This window comes from Trichosurus vulpecula, chromosome 3 (assembly GCF_011100635.1).
Source record: "Trichosurus vulpecula isolate mTriVul1 chromosome 3, mTriVul1.pri, whole genome shotgun sequence".
Classification (NCBI taxonomy): Eukaryota; Metazoa; Chordata; class Mammalia; order Diprotodontia; family Phalangeridae; genus Trichosurus; species Trichosurus vulpecula.
In genome coordinates this window covers 213,786,583-213,806,977 of record NC_050575.1, presented here as the reverse complement: position 1 = coordinate 213,806,977, position 20,395 = coordinate 213,786,583, and the positions used below count along the sequence as shown (strand labels likewise).

The window sequence follows — 20,395 nt, the reverse complement described above, 5'->3', positions numbered from 1 at the left end:
CACACTGCTAGTTAGTCGCAGTGCTATGAATATGGATTGCAGAGGTTTCCTCTCTCCCAGTCTAGAGCTCCTTACCGTACATCATCCCCCGTGGACATTCTGTCAAGGAAGGTGAACAGGGTCCTTGGTGTTCAGAAAAGTGCCACCATCTTCCATCCTCATGTCCTTCCATTGTCATGACACTGGGGCATCTTATACAATCTGCTGGTGGACGATGTTGCTTAAGAAGAAGAGTTAAGTTTGGACAAGGTCATTGTTCCCCTGATCGGCAAACATTTCCAACTGAATTCTTTGGGTGGTTGAACTTATATGCTCTTCAGGGGAGACATGGGGAGGAGACACTCATTTTTATAGAAGAAAAGATTTTGAAAAGATTGGGGGGAGGATAAGGAGGAGAAAGCTGTTCTTAGTATCCTGTCTCTGTCATTCATATCAGCTTCTGCCTTTGGGAGCCAACAGAGTCTAGAGGAAAGGATATAAGATTAGGCATCAGTGGACCTGGCTACACACCCTGGCTCAGCTACCTCTGAGCCTCATGACTTGGGGAAAATCACATAACATCTCTAGGCCTAGTTTTCCTCCTCTGTAAAATGAAGGTTAGATTTAAACCACCTCCAGTTCCCTTCCAACTCTACATCTGTGACTGAATGACAAAGAAATTCAAATTTCCTTCTTAAAAGACCTGATTTTTTAAAATTAGAGCTCAAAGTTCAGTAATGTGTTCTTGTTCGGCCATGTTCAACTGTTTGTGACCCCATTTGGAATATTCCTGGCCAAGATACTGTAGTGCTTTGTCGTGTCCTCCTCCAGCTCATTTTACAGAGGAGGAAACTGAAGCAAAGAGGGTTAAGTGATTTGCCCAAGGTCACACGGCTACTAAGTGTCTGAGGACAGATTTGAACTCAGGTCTTCCTGACTCCAGACAAGGTGCTCTATCCACTGCACCATCTAGCTGCCCCACAGCTCAGTATGTAGTGGTTTTATCAGGCCCCTGGCTTTTGAAAAGCATGCTGAATTGGGAGGTTAGGCAACTTTTGCCATCACCCTACATCTCAGCAATTTATGTAGGATCCTTGATTGCTAAGACCCTTCATCTGTGCTTTATGGATACTGATGTTTCCCATCTGAGCTGCACTGGGAGACAGAATGCTGTAGTAGAAAGAACTCAGACTTCTCTGAGCCTCAGCCTCAGTTTCCACATCACTAAAATGGGGTTAATAATGGAGGCAGGGCTGCAGAGTGAAAAGAGCATCAAATTTGGAGTGTGAGATCATGAGTTCAAATCCCACTTCAGTCCCTTATCAACTACATGATCCTGAGCAAATTCCTTAGGTTTTCTGGGCCTCAGTTTCCCCATCTGTAAAATGAAGGGACTGGACTTGATGAGTTCTAAGGACCCTTCCAGCTCTAGATCTGCGATTGTACTATGTGCCTTACCAACATCCCAGGCCTGGGGTGAGGAAAGTGGTTTTGGAGGGAGTTTCCACACTGGGACTTACCTACACTGATTAAATCACAGGACCCAACAGGAGATGGAGAGTGGTGGGGAAGGGATCACTGGAAAACGGAGAAGACTAATGTCCTTACAGCAGGTCCTACCCAGCGACCACGTCTGATAACAGTGGGTTAATGATCAAAGGCGCTAGAATCTTTGAGACTTAGTGTCCCAAGACTAATGGATTTAATTAAAAGGGGAGGGAGAAGGTCAAAGGCAAAGGAGAGAAGGAAAGAGCATTTAAGCTATCACCACAGATAAGTTTTTTGTTCTTAGGGATCTCGAGAGCTGGGCAAACTGCCCAGGACGTGAAGGCACTGCTAGTACCCAAATGGAAGATGTTTAATGGTAGCTATGATGTAATGGGAAGGACCCAGGATTTGGAGTCCTGTGTTTGAACACAACCACCTGTGTCTGAATGTCAGCTCAGCCACTGACGATCAGGGGACCTGGACTGAGGCACTTTATCTCTTGAAGACTCAGTTTTCCTCTTTTATAAAACAAGGAGGTCAATGATCTCATAGGGCTCTGCTTCCTCAAGCCTTTTATTATCCCAATTCCAAAGAATTGAAAGAATGTTTTTTCAGGCCTATAAGTCATGTTTGGTTTGGTTTGGTTTGGTTTCATTTTGAGACCAGTTCTCCCCATCTCACTTAGGTGGGGAATATGACAGCCACTCACTGGCCTGATCCCAACTGATCTTTTTCCTGCTTTCACCTGCTGTTTCTGACCTGCTATGATTCATTGTGTTGAGGAAGCTTGGCACCTCTTCAATCCTAGAAGCTCACTGTATTGGCTGTGGGCTTAGGGCAGCTCAGGATCCCTATACGTAGGTGGTCTACCAGCCTCAGCCTCCCCAGTAGCAGGGATTATAGGCATGTGGCACCATGCTTCTTTCTTTCATGGCCTCTGTGGAGGAGCACAAGTGAATGAGATGGTAATTCTGGTCACTAATCTATGGGACTGAACCATCCCGGGGATAATTAGAACTAACATGGCTTGGTTTAGTGATGCCCTGAAATCTAAGAGATATATAATCATATAGAATGAAATATCCTAATAGTCAATTGGTAGTTAGTCAACATTTTTTAGGTGCTTACTATATTCCAGGAATGGTACTAAGCATTGGTAACATAAATGATACTGAGGCACTAAGTACGGATGTAAGGAAAGGCAAATTTATGGTCCTAGTTCTCAAGGAATTTATCATAGAAGAAATAGGAGAATATATTATATTCCCATTATACCCCATATATACAATATATGTATACATAAATATTACATATGTATGATAGGTGACACAGTATGCCAACAACTATGTACATGCAAGATATATGCATGGCAAAAGGAAAGTAAACACCCTACTTGTGTGATTTAACCCTGATTGCCTCACACACACAAAAAAGTAAACACAGAGAGAAGTCACTAGCAGTGAGGGGTACCAGGAAAGATTTCCTTAAGGAAGTAGGATTTGAGCTAAGGATGTCAGAGGGTGGAGACAAGGAGGGAGAACATTCTAGGCATGGGGGACAGGTGGTGAAAAGGTGTGAGGTCCAGACATTTAGTGTCCTGTTCAAGGAATAACAAGAAAGACAATGTTGCTGGATCATAGGTTGGAAGGGAACTGGCTACCAGAGGTTTTAAAAGCCAGAGGATTTTATATTTGATCCTGGAGGCAATAGAGAGTGGCTCATATCGAATTGGGGAGTGGCGTGGTCAGACCTGTGCTTTAAGAAAGTGACTTTAGCGGTTGAGTGGACAATGAATTAAAATGAGAAGAGATTTGTAGTAGAGATACTGGGCAAGAAGTTATTGTAATAATCCAGATACGAGGTGATGAGAGCTTGCACTCATCACTTGGTTGTGTGAATAGAGAAAAGGGAATACGTACTCTAGAAATGACAAGACTTGGCAAAAGATTGGCTATGTGGGCTCAGTGCAAATGAGAAGTCAAAATGGTGCTGAAGGTGCCAGCCTGGGTGAGTAAGAGGACAGTGGTGCCCTCAGCAGTGAGAAGACAAGCTCAGGCAGAGTCTGTCTTCAGAAACTTTGTTTCCAGAGTTTGTGGTACAAGTGAACATCAGTAATTGGTTCCATGAAAAACCATGATGCCAGGCAAAAGACTGGGCAGTGTGTTCTATAATACTGCCTCTCTCTGCATAAGCGGTAAACAGACTGATGTTCTGACAAATGAACACCATGGGGCCCAAGTGCTGATGAGGCTCTGACCCAATTTGAGACTCTGTTGATTGGCTGAACGTCACTGGGAGGTGGTGTTCGCAGTGTTACTACAAATGGGGCTTCGTTATAAAGTATTAATGATGTTATCACAGAACCATATCGGTTAGGGCAGTATTCTGTAGGGTATGCCTGTATATACCAGCTTTTGGAAGCATACAATGTCAGAAGAAGCAGGTGGAGTGGTATTCAAATATAATTAAATACCACTGGGCTCAGTAGCAGATAACTTCAGTTCATATCCCAGCTCCACTGCTTACAACTGCCTCCGTGACCTCAGGAAAGTTAGTTACCCTTTCTTTGCCTGAGTTCCCCTATCTATAAAATGAGGCGAATGAACTAGATGGCCTCTGAGGTCCTTTTCAACTCTAAGGATGTGATCCTGCTAATTAGAAGAGAATAATACAAAGACCTTAACATTGAAACACGAATGATACCCTCTCAAATTATTCAGGACTTAATAATCATGTGTTGACTAAAAAGTATGGCTGAGTCACATCAGTGGTTCTCCAAGCCAGCTGGGCTGCTGCTTAATGCCTGGAAATGTAATTAGAGTTAGATGACCAGGGCGGTTTTCTTCCAAGGTACCCCGATTTTTAGGGTGCAAATGTTCTAAATAATTATTTTAATTGCATTATTTTGAAATTTGTTATTGCTAGCAGTTGCACTTCTTCAGGAATATAGAAGCTAGTTAGCAAGAATAACTCAATAAAATGGGAAGCTACCAGAGACATGCTTCTTCTCTGCCCTTAGGGTTGCTCTACACCAATTAAATGCCTCACTGATCTGGCCCCCCTCTCCGGTCCTTCCCAAGGAGTGATCTCGCCATCAACACCCTCTATCGCCTCAGTGTGGGGCAATGTCCTAAGGTCTCTCTCCCCATGGCTGATCTGAAGATGCTTTTAGTGCTGCCTGCCCCTGGGGCCAGTTCATACTGCTGGCCCTGAGTGACAAAATTGCAATTATGTTTTCTATTAATGCTCTGAGAATAGTGAGAAGCTTGCAATAGTGCACCAACGGCCTTTTCTAATACTAATAATAATTCACATTTATTGAGCCTTTTTGGGTTTACAAGTTTCTTTCCTCACTAACTCTGCTTTTCCTACGCATTTATAATAAAAATAATAATAGTAATATAATATTATCCTTATTTTATAGACGAGGACACTGCAAGTGTCACAGTAAGTGTCAAGTCCATATCCAAACTCGGATGTTATATTTCTATTTATCCTTTAAATTTATCTGGCTATCAATTTCCTATGGTCTTAAAATGGGAATTGCCCCCAAAGAGAAAGATGGTAACATAGCCTCTACATCCCTCTCTCCCCTTAAGATAGGATGGGCTATAGCTCCCCTGTTCTTTCAGGAAGAAGAGAGAGAGAGAGAGAGAGAGAGAGAGAGAGAGAGAGAGAGAGAGAGAGAGAGAGAGAGAGAGAGAGAGAGATGGAGGGAGAGAGGGAGAGAGGGAGGGAGAGAGAGTGCACAGTAGCTTAGGAAAGAAAAAGAGGGGAGACATAGAGATGGCCAGGCTCACTTTCAGAGAAGGTAAGCTATCCTCAGCTGGAATAAGAGGCCCTGCCCCAAGGTGTCAGACAATTGGTCTCTTTTCTGAAACCCAATAGGGAGGAGACTGAAACTTCTTCTTCACAGAAGCCTGTCCTAATGCTCCCTATACCCATGGCACAAATTATGAAGATTTTTTTTCTTTAAAAATATCCTTAATCTAGAAAGAGAGGCAGTGGGATGTAGTGGATAGAGACCTGGCCTCAGATTCCAGAAGGAGGGAGGGAGGGAAGGAAGGAAGGAAGGAAGGAAGAAAAAAGAAAGGAAGAAAGGATAGAAGGAAAGAAAGAAAGAAATATTTATTAAGTATTTACTAGGTATCAATCAGGGTCCTATCTCTAATACATAGCAGCTGTGCAATCCTGGTCAAGTTGTTTAACCATTCAGTGATTCAGGCAATTTCCTTATGCTGGAAGGTGCAGAGAAGGGAGGGGCTGCTATAACAGGGGAAGTTCCTCCCAAGTAACTCTCTATGTCAGTGGAATCACAGGTCCATTAAAAACAGGAAAAAAACCCAAATACTAGGAACTTACGTTCTCTGAAAACGGGTTTGATTTTTTTAAACAGACATTTGTAACTAGGGCAGTTGCAAAAAGGAGATACAACTATTTTTCATCAGATAACAATCTTCTGAGTTACCCATTTTAGAGATTCTCTTTTTTTAACTTTTGTCTGCTATTCCATCCTCCACGTAATTGCCAAAATAAAAGAGAGGGCTGACCATATCATTCCTCTTCTCAAGAAGCTTCAGCAACAACCCATTGCTCCTGGGATAAAATAGGCCATCTTATTTGGAATTAATTTTATGTTGTCTCCCAGTCATTTCTCAGTTGTGTCCAACTCTTTTTGGCCCTATTTGGGGTTTTCTTGGCAAAGATACTGGATGCTGGAGTGGTTTGTCATCTCCTCCTCTACATCATTTTACAGATGAGGAAACTGAGGCAGATAGAGCTAAGTGACTTGCCCAGAGTCACACAGATAATAAGTGTCTGGGGCTGAATTTGGACTCATGACGTGAGTCTTCCTAAGTCCAGGCCCTGAACTCTTACTACTGCACCACGTAGCTGGAATTTAAAGATCTTCATAATCTGCCTCCAGCCCACCTTTCCAGACCTGTTTTACAAGTCTACCCCTCACTTCAGCCGCCTGCATTTTGGCCAATCTGACCCACACACTGTGCCTCTCACACAAAATTCCATCTTCCCCCACCCCAGGCATTTGATTGTCTCTAATGCCTGGAATGCTCCCATTTCCCTTTCCAAATCAGAATTTAATTCATCTTCACTTAATGGAATGCCTAGCTTCCTTAAGGGGTCAATTCAAGTGGCACCTGTTATATCATCCTTCCCGAATTGCCCTCAACGAATAGTAGCCCACCTTCTTCTCCCCAAAATATATCGCATTACTTCAGATATACTTTGTAATTACATATCTGCATACACATAGAATCCCCTCACTAGAATGTAAGTTCCTTGAAGGCAGGGACTGTCTAAATTTTGTTTTTGTATCACCAGCACCTACTATGGTGCTTTGTACACAGTAGGAGCACAATAAATGCTTGTTGAATCAAACTGAATTCCCTTTAACTAAATTAAATCTATATTTTCTCTAAATGAAGGACTGCTCTCACTGGAAGTACTAACTTGCAATCTCTTTGAGAGGAAGGCCCATTGTATTTCTGTTTTCTGTTTTACATCCCACTAAACAAAATGTATCATTGGGCAAATCACTAAACTTCCCTATGCCTCAGTTTCCTTATCTTTAAAATGTGGAGATTAGACTAGATGTATCCTGAGGTCTTTTCCAGCTTTACATCTATGATCTCATAATACTATCCTAAACCAACGGACGTAGATTTTGCTGCAAATGCACATGGTAGAAGGCTGTTGAATACATTTCATTATTACATAGATGAAGAATGTGCCATAGGCCAAATCATGCGCTATAAAGCACAGCAACCTTGGAGAAGCCAAAAGAAAATGGCAAGCTTTGGACATGATTATGAGTTCCATTTCTACAATCACAGTGATTAAAGATGAAAGTCAGTCAAAAAACATTTAGCACACACTACAGGGATTTTGTTGTTGTGGTTTCAATTGTTTGACTCTTCGTGACCCCATTTGGGGCTCTTGGCAAAGATACTGGAGTAGTTTGCTATTTCTTTTTCTAGCTCATTTTGCAGATGAAGAAACTGAGGCAAACAGAGTTAAGCGACTTGCCCAGAGTCACACAGCTTGTAAGTTTCTGCAGCCAGATTTGAACTCTGGAAGATAAGTCTTCCTGATTCCAAGCCTGGCATGATATCCAATGCCACCTAGCTGCCCCCTACTATACAGATACAAAGACCAAAACAAAACAAAAAAAAAACTTCAAGGTACCTTAGAGGTTATTTAGTCCAATCCTCTCACTTTATAAATGAGGAAACTGAATCACATGATAATCTTGACTTAAGATCATAGATTTAGAGCTGGAAGAAACCTTAGAGGCCCTTTTACTCCAACATTTTACATATGAGGAAATCAAGGCCCAGAGAAGTTAAATGACCTCCCCAAGATCACACAGGTAAGTGACAGAAGCAAGATTAAAACTCACGTCACTTGACCCAAAATCCTGTGCTCTTTCTACCAAATCATGCTACCTGAAACTAACACTATTAAGAACTCTGATCTGATCTCTCTCTCTCTCCCTCTCTCTCTCTCCCTCTCTCTCTCTCTCTTTCACACACACACACACACACACACACACACACACACACACACACACCCCATTCAAGTCTCATTTATCTGCAACCGAATTCCCACCAGTGCCAGTCACTATCAATAATGATATTATACTTTCTATTTATATCCGTACTTCTTGCTGGAGAGTTAGCTCTGAGGGGCTCATTCATCCACATTTGGGTGAAGTATGTATATAGCCTGCAAGAGTCATGGGCAAACCTCTCTTTATAAAACCAATACAAGTCCCCAAAAAGTTGTGGATAAATTAAGTTACATGTTGAATCATATTTTAAAGGGATGGGGCAAATTTGATACTGAATAGAATCCTGTTGAGGTGGCCTTTGGTAAACCATATAATAATCATAGCAATAATATTTATAATATCATTTGTATAGGACTTTAGCATTTACAAAGCACTTCACATGTGTTATTTTACTTGATCCTCACAACAGTCTTGGAAGGTAGGTGCTATTCTCATTCCTGTTTTACAGAGGGGAAAGTTGAGACACAAAAAAGTTAGATGACTTGCCCTGGATCACACGACTAATAAGTGTCTAAGGCGAGATTCAAATTTATTTCTTCTTGACTCCGAGTCTAACACTCCGTGAACTGAACCGCAACTCTCATTTATCTTTCTGGCTTCATAAACACAGATGTTAGGAGGTACCTTGGTACAAGGGAAAGAACATTGATTCTAGAAAAGAAAAAGAAAAAAAAAAGAAAGAACACTGATTCTGTAATCAGAACAGAGGTTCAAATCCTGCTTCTGACAGTTACTTCTGTGACCTTAGGCAAATCACTCAATGCCCCTGGGACTCAGTTTCTTCATCTGTAAAAATGAAACAGTTGAGCTAGTTGGGTCTAAGGTCCCTTTTATCTCTAGACCTATGATCTTATGTTTCAGATTTTTCCTAGGTTGGATTCACTTCACAGCAGGGTACACCCAGTCCTTACTGCAAAAGCTTCTTTCATCATGGCCCCTTTGAGGGTTTGGTATACTGAGCACCACAGCCCCTTAAAGCTCTCCAGTTTGTGTAGAACAGGGCTGTCTAAAATGTGGCCCGTGGACCACATGCATCCTGCAGTGCAACTTATGCGGCCCCCCTACAGGCATAGAAATATACATAAATGCTTTAGTACATGAAACCGAGCTACCACAGAGCTCTCACCAAAATGGCTAATCAAAATATATTGTCTATTATTTCAATAAAAACCTAAGGTTGGACAGCCCTGGTGTAGAAGAAAGAGAAACGGTTTCCCTTTCCAACCATGGACACCCACAAAGGAAGAGCAAAGGTATCCCTTGGGATAACAACTGACATTTTTAAAACCTTTTAAACTCACAACAAAACTGAGAGTTGGCACTGAATGTATTTTTACCCCTATTTTATGGATGAAGAAATCAAGACTCAGACAAAGGAAATGACTTACCCATGATAATACTGCTAGTCAGCAGCTTTGGAACCCAGGTCTTTTCTACCTTCAAATACGGTGCTCTCTCAACTTCTCCATGTTACCACTGGAAGAAGCCCCATGAGCATGGGGGAGATCTTTACCTGAGCTATTGGGCCAGTCTGTTGGTAAGAAGTTTCATTTAATAATCTCCAAGGCTCCCAGAAAGGAAGAGAGCCCAGTGCTTTAGATCCATTTTCAGAGCAGGGGAAACTAATGCATAAGATCCTGAAATGATTCTAAGTCACATCCCTGTGAACAACTTAATCAATCATAGAATCTTGGTGTTCGAGCTAGAAAGGACCTCAGAGGCTACTGAGTCAGACTGCTTCATTTGACAGATCCAGAAATGATCCAGACAAGTTAAGTGGTTTTCCCAATGTCACACAGCTACTAAGTAATGGAGGAAAGATTCAAAGTCAAGTACTTTTACTCCCTAATCAGTGCTCTTTCCCCGTATCATGCATGGTATCTTGCCAAAGTTGTCATTCTTCCTTATACCCCAAACCTGAGTCCAACATTGTCAGATATATGAGCAGTTTTGTGGCCCAGATGGAGGATTACAGCTTAGATTTCCTATCTGTGTGCAAAGTGGTGTTTCAGAAGAATGAATCTGACATCTCTATACAAGACAGCTTAGCTGGATACCAGAGGACCAGGTGTGAGGTGATAAAGGCCTGAGCTAGTGATGTCTAAGTGGATGGGTATGAAAGACAGAAAGAAAAAAAATTGGTTTGGGGCAGTTAGGTGGTACAGTGAGTAGAGCACTGGCCCTGGAGTCAGGAGGACCTGAGTTCAAATCTGACCTCAGGTCCGTGACACATGTACTAGCTGTGTGACCTTGGGCAAGTCACTTAACCCCAATTGCCCTGCCCCCCCCAAAAAAAGGAAGAAGAAAAATTGGTTAAGACTTGGCTACATGGAAGGAGGAAAAAGGATATGAATGAGGGCTGTCTCCCAGGTTTCAAGCTTGAGTGACTAGTGTGGCAGGAAAGGTAATGAGTACAGCCTCAAAAGTTCTGAGTTTAAAGCATGATGGCTTAGATTGTTACTGAGTCATTTTTCAGTTGCCTCCAACCCTTTGTGACCACATGTGATTTTCTCAACAAAGACACTAGGGTGGTTAGCCCCTTCCTTCTCCAGCTCATTTGACAAGTGAGGAAACTGAAACAAACAGGGTTAAGTGACTTGCCCAGGGTCCCACAGCTAGTAAGTGCCTGAGGCTAGATTTTAATTCAGGAAGATAGCCTTCTTGATTTCAGACCCAGCACTCTATTCTCTGTACCACCTATCTGCAAAGGACAGATCGATCTAGGTATACACCAGGCAATCCAATCGAATCCTGATGGAGATGTCAATGTGTAGGTCATCTGCGTAGAGATGAGAGCTGAGGTAGAGGTGAAATCTGAAAGTGTTAAGACTTTTGTAAGAGTTTTCTTTGGAAAGTTGAACTCCTTTTCCCATGGAAACAATATCACAAATGGTGATGATATACCCAGCCTAGCTGACAAAAGTCTATTTAACCCACACTGTCCCTGAAATACACCATTGAAAAGGATTTTTGTGCTGCTATAAAACAATTAGATTTTTTAATTAAATTGATAATTTTTATTTATCTTAAATGCTGATTCTTAAGAAAAGCAGACTAAAGGAAGACTACAGAAACATTCGTGTTAATTCTAAGGACCAGAATTCTGAGCACTCTCAAACTTTGGAGAGGGTGAGAGCAGTTGTTTTATTTAGACATTTTTCAAATTACAGAGAGCGGCACTATGGCATATATTAGTGTGCAAATTACTTGGTATAAAAATAGTTTCGATATGATTTCATTTTGTGAAAGCAAGTGTCATGCATGTACCTTTTTACTGAAACAGGCTGACTCAAAATAAATAACCTTGACCAGACAACACTAGATTGAGCTGGTTTCCCCACCTTTAATTAATTCTCTTTCAGTTGAGTGCTGGATTTTGTGCTTCACTATTTTCTTTTTGTTGTAGTATTAATTCTATGATTTTTGATATATGGATATAACTTCAGGGAAATGTGCAAAAGTTGTTACTCTTAAGGAGCACACTTCAATGACTGTTAAAGAAATTGCAGCCACTGTTGATGTGAGGACATCAAGCATCTCAAGAATGATTTAAGCTTTCGGCGACATTTACATCAGTCATATGAAAGTGCAGCCAAAAAAAATAATGCTAAAAGATGATAAAGTATTGCTGCGAAACAGACTAATTTATCGTCAGAAAGCAAGCAAAGAGCTGTAGAAGACTCTGACTGCTGAAGTGGTTGTTATTGACTCCTCTACAATTTGGGCTTCTTAAAATTATAAGAAAAGTGAGAAAGTGAATTTATTTTAAAAAAACTGCTAATTATTTCTATGAAGTGAAAGTGACTGTCATTGGCAAGACAGTACAAAGATGAAGTACTGAAGATTGTGGGAGTGGGAAGTAATTTTTACTGAAGAAACTCACTTTTTCATTCAAGTATGTACCAAAACTATTATCAGAAGAAAGGCACGTGAGCCTATAATCTCTAGATATCTTCATCAAATTGTAAAATGCATATACCCAAAAAGTACTTTGGGTTTTTTTTTTACTTCCAACTGACCTAGAAGTATTGTTCCCATTGAGTGAAGGATGAGTTCTGATAAATACAATGATATGCTGAGAAGAACTGCTCCAAAATTACAGAAATTCCCAAATGTAGTTGGAATACTGCAACGTAGCTTTATACCATATAGCACATCAATAAAGACTGATAAATTTAGCCAGGGGATAGAAATAAATATTCTTCAGTAGCCTGAGAACTTGCTTCCTTGATTTATTTACATATTTATTTTAGCAGAGAAACCCATTTATCTAAGTTGATAGCAAAACAGAAGTCAGTATATATATGAAAATATATACCAGAAAATGCAGAGTGAGAGAGTTCTCCCATTGGGAGCAAGCTAACTCAGTTCAACCTAGAGAGAGAGTCCTGGATCTCAACCAAGGGGAAATTCTTCAAAGTCTCTAGTGTAACAAGCTTGGGGAGGGACATGATGGAGATTTCCAGATTGTCTAATGTTGGCTTCTTCCCAGAATCTTATTCTCCCTTCAGCAAGCAGAAGTGGGGTTGGCATTGCCAATCTTCTCTCTGAAAGGTGAAAGCCAGAAGACTGTGAAGAGGCTGACAAGACAGAAGTGACCAAGAAACCTAGATCTCTCTTCTCTCCTGCTCGCATCAGCTTTGCCTCTCATGGATATGTGGGGCATTGCTCTCCACCAATAAGGAGAAGGTCTTATGCCAGGAGGGTTAGAGGCTCAGGTTATATACCTCCCCTGGCACAAAACTGTGCATTTGCTTGATTTAAATGATCATTGACAACATATGGAAATTGATTACATTTATAAGAATAAGAGCCATTCCCAGGGGACAGAGCCAAGATGGCCCAGTGAAAGGAAGGAACTACTGGAGCTCTCTCACAAATTCTGTCAGATACATCTAAAAAAGTGAAGCTGAGCAGATTTGAGAGAGTTAGAAGCTACTGGTAGACTGAGACAGACAGGAGCACCAGGCACGCGCAAGGGCACCAAACCAAACCAACCTGGACATTAGGGGAATCCAGGCAATGCGCTGGTCTGAGAGAGCGCTGGGTGAGCAAAATGCCAGAGCACCAACAGGCACAGAGCAGAAGTACTGGCTACAGTCACGATTGAGCCCCAGGCCTCTCAGCCCAGGATGGGAGTCTGACCGCGCTATGGGAGACACCAACGCAGAGCCTGTGGCTACAGGAGCAGCTAGCCCAGAGGCCTCCGGCCCATAGTCTAAAGGTTTCAAACTTGCCTTCTTGAACTTCCTGGAGCTCATAGCCAGGTAAAAATGGCTTTCATCCCTCCCTTGAATGAACCCAGAGAATACTACCTCAGGAGAAACAGAGGAGTCAGAAGAGGGGCCTCAGTAGCAAGAGAAGTTGGGAAGAGGGCCCTTCTTGTGGTGGTGGAAGGAGACTAGTGCAGGAAGAGAGGTGTCCCAGCAGCCCTCACCTCAGCAGAACAATGAGAGGAACTGAACCCCGGGGGTGGTGGAGCTAGCAAATGTCAATGCCAGGACCCTAGACATGGCTTTGCACAGCCAGGGGAAGTGGTAGACACCAGCCCAGACAACAGCTGAGACCACCCATGCTGTAGAACAGTCCTGGGGAAGAGGAGACTCTCAGCAGCCAGGCCACCCCTCCCCCACACCTCACAAAACCAGAGGCCATAGAACATGAAGCCAGTGAGCAGGCCCACAGATTCCAACACAAGAAACTTGGGAAAGAGTCCCCTGGGCCTAAGAAACAGAGATCCACTTTAGAAGCCAGAAGGAAAAAACATGCTAAAAAGCCAAAGATCATTGATTCCTATTATGGAGACAGGGAAGTTCAAAATACCAATTCAGAATAGGACAACATGGATACTACACCTACGTCTGAAACCTCAAAAGGGAAAGTAAACTGATCTCCAGACCAAAAAGCATTCCTGGAAGAATTTAAGGAGGACTTTAAAAACCAAATTAAGGAGGTAAAAGAAAAAATGGAAAAAATTCACTGATGGAAATAAATTTTTAAAAAGTAAAATCGGCAAAATGGTTAAGGAGAATCAGAATATAAATGGAAAAAATGTCTCATTGAAAAGTAAAATCAACCAAATGGAAAAGGAGATAGAGAAGCTAAAGAAAGAAAACAATACATTGAAAATTAGAATTGGGCAAGTAGAAGATAATGACTCTATGAGACATCAAGAATCAGTCAAACAAAATCTGAAGAATGAAAAAATAGAAGAAAATGTGAAATATCTGATTGGAAAAACAATTGACCTGGAAAACAGATCCAGGAAAGACAATCTAAGAATTATTGGTCTACCTGAAAGCCATGATGAAAAAAAGAGCCTGGACAGTATCTTCCAAGAAATCCTTAAAGAAAACTGCCCCAAGGTTCTAGAACCAGAGGGTAAAATCATCGTTGAAAAAATCCACCCATTACCCCCTGAAAGAGATCCCAAATTGAAAACTCCAATGAATATTTAGCCAAATTCCAGAACTACCAGGTCAAGGAGAAAATACTGCAAACAGCCAGAAAGAAAAAATTCAAATATCATGGAACTACAGTCAGGATCATGCAGGATCTTTCAGCTTCTACATTAAATGACAGGAGAAATCAGAATATGATATTCCGAAAGGCAAAGGAGCTTGGACTACAACCAAGGATCAACTACCCAGCAAAATTGAGCATAATTTTCCAGGCAAGGAGATGGACATTCAGTGAAATAAGGGAATTCCAGACCTTCCTGATGAAAAGGCCAGAACTCAAAGGAAAATTTGATCTTCAAATACAAAACTCAAGAGAGACATAAAAATGTAAATGGGGGGAAAACCCTAGTTAATCAATAAGGCAAATTAGTTATAACCCTATATAGGATTATTTTGTTTTATATATGTTTTATACATATGTCAATCTTGAGAATAGTACAGTTATTATGACAATTGAAAGGGATGTACATAGACTGTGGATATCAGTATAAAATAACTGATATAACGATAAAAAATATAATTAAGAGATGTAAAGGGATGGTTCTGGAAGAAGAGGTAAGGTAAGAGGTAGTAGAAAAGGGTAAACTATATCACATGAAGAGGCACAAAAACATATTCTAGTAGAGAGTAAGAAGAGAGGGAAAAGAGCAGTATCTGAGCTTTATTCTCATTGGATTTGGTTCAAGAAGGGAATAAGTATAGAAATCAAACTTGTCCTACAGGCACTAGGAGGGAAAGGGCAAAAAAAGGGAGGGGGGGTCAGAAGGGAGAGAAGAAGTAGCAAGTGGAAAATGGTAAAATAAGGGAGGGTAATCAAGAGGGAGGGTAAACTGAGGAAGGCGGTGGTCAAAAGCAAAACTCTGTTGAGGAGTGGAAGGGAGAAGGGAGAAATAAAAACATAAACAGTGGGGAAATAGGATGGTGAAAAAGACACAGTTAGTAATCATAACTGTGAATGTGAATGGGATGAACTCTCCCATAAAACGGAAGCAGATAGCAGAATCCTACAATATGCTATTTACAAGAAACATTTGAAACAGGGGGATACACACAGGGTAAAGGTAAAAGGCTGGAGCAGAATATATTGTGCTTCAGCTAAAGTAAAAAAAAGCAGATGTAGCAATCCTAATCTCATACAAAACAAAAGCAAAGACAGATCTAATTAAAAGAGATAAGGAAGGACACTACATCTTGCTAAAAGGCACCATGAACAATGAAGCAATATCATTATTTAACATATATGCACCAAGTGGTATAGCATGCAGATTCTTAGAGGAGAAGTTAAGGGAGTTACAGGAAGAAATAGAGAGCAAAATTATAATGGTGGGGGACCTCAACCCTCCCCCTCTCTGAATTTGATAAATCTAACCTCAAAATAAACAAGAAAGAAGTGAAGGAGGTGAATAGAATTTTAGAAAAGGCAGATATGATAGACCTCTGGAGAAAACTGAATGGGGAAAAAGGAATATACTTTTTTTCTCAGTGCTACATGGCACATATTCAAAAATTGACCATGTACTATGGCATAAAAACCTTACAATCCTGTACAGAAAGGCAGAAGTAGTCAAAGCATCCTTTTCAGATCATGATGCAATAAAAATTATTTGTAATAAAGACCCATGGAAAAATAAACTAAAAATTAATTGGAAACTAAATAATCGAGTTCTAAAGAATGAGTGGGCCAAAGAACAAATCGTAAAAACAATTAATAACTTCATTCAAGAAAGTGACAATAATGAGAAAACATACCAAAACTTATGGGATGCAGCAGGAGCAGTTCTTAGTGGAAGTTTACATGAATAAAATAGAGAAAAAATAGATCAATGAATTGGGTATGCAACTGAAAAAGCTAGAAAAAAGAACAAATTGAAAATCCCCAATTAAATACCAAATTAGAAATACTGAAAACCAAAGGAGAGATTAATAAAATTGAAATCAAGAAAACTATTAAATAAATAAATAAAACCAAGAGCTGGTTTTATGGGAAAAAAAAACATTAAAATTGATAAACCTTTGGTCAATTTTATTAAAAAAAAAGAAAGAAGAAAACCAAATTACCAGTATCAAAAATGAAAAGGGTGAATTCACCTCCAATGAAGAGGAAATTAAAACAATAATTAGGAATTATTTTGCCCAATTGTATGCTCATAAATTTGACCACCTTAGGGAAATGGATGAATATTTACAAAAATATAAATTGCCCAGGTTAACAGAAGAGGAAATAAAATACCTAAATAACCCCATCTCAGAAAAAGAAATTGAATGAGCCATCAATGAACTCCCTAGGAAAAAATCTCCAGGGCCACATGGCTTTACAAGTGAATTCTATCAAATATTTAAAAAATCAATTAATTCCTATACCTCATAAACTATTTGGGAAAATAGGTAAAGAAGGAGTCCTACCAAATTCTTTTTATGACATAGATATGGTACTAATACCCAAACCAGGAAGAGTCAAAACAGAGAAAGAAAATTATAGACCAATTTCCCTAATGAATATTGAGGCAAAAATTTTAAATAAAATATTAACAAAAAGATTGCAGCAACTTATCGGTAGAATAATACAGTCTGACCAGGTAGGATTTATTCCAGTATAAATTCCAGTATATATTCCAGGAATGCAAGGCTGGTTCAATATTAGGAAATCTATCAGCATAATTGATCATATCAACAACAAAACTAGCAGAAACCATATGATCATCTCAATAAATGCAGAAAAAGCCTTTGACAAAATACAATACCCATTCCTATTAAAAACACTAGAAAGCATAGGAATAAATGGAGCCTTCCTTAAAATTGTAAATAGCATCTACCTAAAACCATCAACAAGCATTATTTGTAATGGGGATAGGCTAGATGCATTCCCAATAAGATCAGGGGTGAAAAAAGGATGTCCATTATGACCCCTATTATTCAATTTGGTACTAGAAATGTTAGCTGTGGCAATAAGAGAAGAAAAAGAAATTGAAGGAATTAGAATAGGCAAAGAAGAAACTAAATTATCACTTTTTGCAGACGATATGATGATTTACTTAGAGAATCCTAGAGAATCTAGTAAAAATCTACTGGAAATAATAAACAACTTTAGCAAAGTTGCAGGATATAAAATAAACCCACATAAATCCTCAGCATTCCTACACATTACTAACAAAGCCCAACAGCAAGAAATAGAAAGAGAAATTCCACTTAAAGTTACTGTAGACACTATAAAATATTTGGGAGTCTACCTGTCAAGACAAACCCAGGGCCTCTATGAACATAATTACAAAACACTTTTCACACAAATAAAATCAGATCAAAATAAATGGAAAAACATAAGTTGCTCATGGTTAGGTCAAGCTAATATAATGAAAATGACAATCTTACCTAAACTAATTTACTTATTCATTGCCATACCAATCCAAATACCAAAAAATTCATCTGAAAGAACAAGAGGTCCAGAATATCTAGGGAATTAATGGAAAGAAATGCTAGGGAAGGTGGCCTAGCCATACCAGATATCAAACTGTACTATAAAGCACCAGTCATCAGAACTACTTGGTACTGGCCAAGAAACAGAGTGGTGAATCAGTGGAATAGATTAGGTACACGAGATGCAGTAGTCAATGACTATAGCAATCTACTCTTTGATAAACCCAAAGAATCCAGCTTCTGGGCTAGGAATTCACCATTCCACAAAAACTGCTGGGAAAATTGGAAAATTGTAGGGTAGAAACTGGGCATAGACCAATATCTTACACCATATACCAAAATAAAGTCAAAATGGGTTCATGATTTAGGAATAAAGGCTGATACTATAAGCAATTTGGGAGAGCAAGAAATAATTTACCTATCAGATTTATGGGAAAGGAAATAATTCATGACACAACAAGAAATAGAAAGCATTACAAAATGCAAAATGGATAATTTTGATTATGTTAAATGGGAAAGTTTTTGTATAAACAAAGCCAACACAACAAAGATTAGGAGGGAAGCAGAAAAGTGGGAGAAAATCTTTACAATTAGTGTCTCTGATAAAGGCCTCATCTCTAAAATATACAGGGAACTAAGCCAAATTTATAGCAATACAAGTCATTTCCCAATTGACAAATGGTCAAAGGATATGAACAGGCAGTTTTCAGAGGAAGAAATTAAAGATATCTATAGGCATATGAAAAATGCTCTAAATCACTACTGATTAGAGAAATGCAAATCAAAACAACTCTTAGATACCACATTTCTCCCGTCAGATTGGCTAACATGACAAAACAGGAAAATGATAAATGCTGGAGAGGACGTGGGAAAATTGGAACACTGTTACATTGCTGGTGGAGTTGTGAACTGATGTAGCAATTCTGGAGAGCAATTTGGAACTATGCCCAAAGGGCTCTAAAAATGTGCATACCCTTTGACCCAGCATTACCACTTCTAGGGATGTATCCTAAAGAGATCACACAAATGGGAAAGGGACCTGTATGCACAAAAATATTTATAGAGGCCCTTTTTGTGGTATCAAAGAATTGGAAATCAAGGGAATGTCCATCAATTGGGGAATGGCTGAACAAGTTGTGGCATATGAATGTAATGGAATACTATTGTGCTATAAGAAATGGGGAAGATACAGACTTCATAATAACTTGGAAAAAACTACATGATGTAATGCTGAGTGAGTGGAGCAGAACCAGTAGAACATTATACACAACCACAGATATATTGATTCTGTGATGACTAACCTTGATAGACTTGGCTCTTCTCAGCAATACAAGGTTCAAAGACAACTCCAAAGGACTCATGATGGAGAGAGCTATCTAAATCCAGAGAAAGAACTATAGGGTCTGAATGCAGATTGAGGCAAACTATTTGCTCTCCTTTTTTTTCTTTTTCTTTTTCTTTTTTTCTCTTTTCTCTTTCATTTTTGTTTTTTTTTTATTTTGTTTCTTCTTTCTCATGATTCATTCCATTGGTCATAATTCTTCTTTACAACTTGACTACTGTGTAAATAAGTTTAATGCGAAGTTACATGTAGAAGATATATCGGATTCCATGCCATCTTGGGGAGGGAGGAGGGTGGTGGAGGAAGAAAGTCTGGAACTCAAAATCTTGTGGAACTGAGTGTTGTAAACTAAAAATCAAAAATCTTAATTAAAAAAACAAACCAACAAGAATATATAATTTGCTTTTGGGGAAAAAAGAGCCCACTTGATAAGTGGTCAAAGGTTATGAAATGACAGCTTTCAAAGGAAGAAATCCGACATATCAATAGCCATATGAAAAATGCTCCAAATCACTAATAATTAGAGATATTCAAATTAAAGCAACTCTGAAGTTCCATCTAACACCCATCAGATTGACAACAATGATAAAAAAATAGAAAATGACGATTGTTGGAAGATCTGTGATAAATGGATACCTTGATGCACTGGTGATAGAACTGTAAGTTGGTGTAACTATTCTCACAAGCAAATTGGAACTATTCCCCCCAAATAACTAAATTGTTCATGCTCTTTTACCCAGAAATACCACTACTAGACCCACATCCCAAAGAAGTCAATGAAAGAAGAAGAAGACCAATATGTATAAGTAATATTTATAGCAATTTTTTGTAGTGGCAAAAATAGAAACTAAGGGGGTGCCTATCCACTTGGGAATGGCAGAATAAACAATAGTATATGGATATTATAATATACTAATATGCCATTAGAAATTATGAAAGGAACAGTTTCAGAGAAATCTTGGAAGACTTGTATGAACTGATACAGTGAAGGGAACTGAACCTGAAAAACAATTTATACAATAACACCACATATAAAGACAAAAAACTTAGAAAGGTTTAAGAATTACAAGCAATGTAATGACCAACCGTGATTCTGGAGGACCAATGATGATGCATGCTACC

General features: G+C 39.5%; 1 protein-coding gene across 1 annotated transcript in view; it reads left to right on the top strand.

Moving 5' to 3' along the window:
* The window catches only part of ALK (ALK receptor tyrosine kinase), a 1,045,272-nt gene that overhangs the window by 901,029 nt on the left and 123,848 nt on the right, over nt 1-20,395 (top strand). The window lies entirely within an intron of this gene.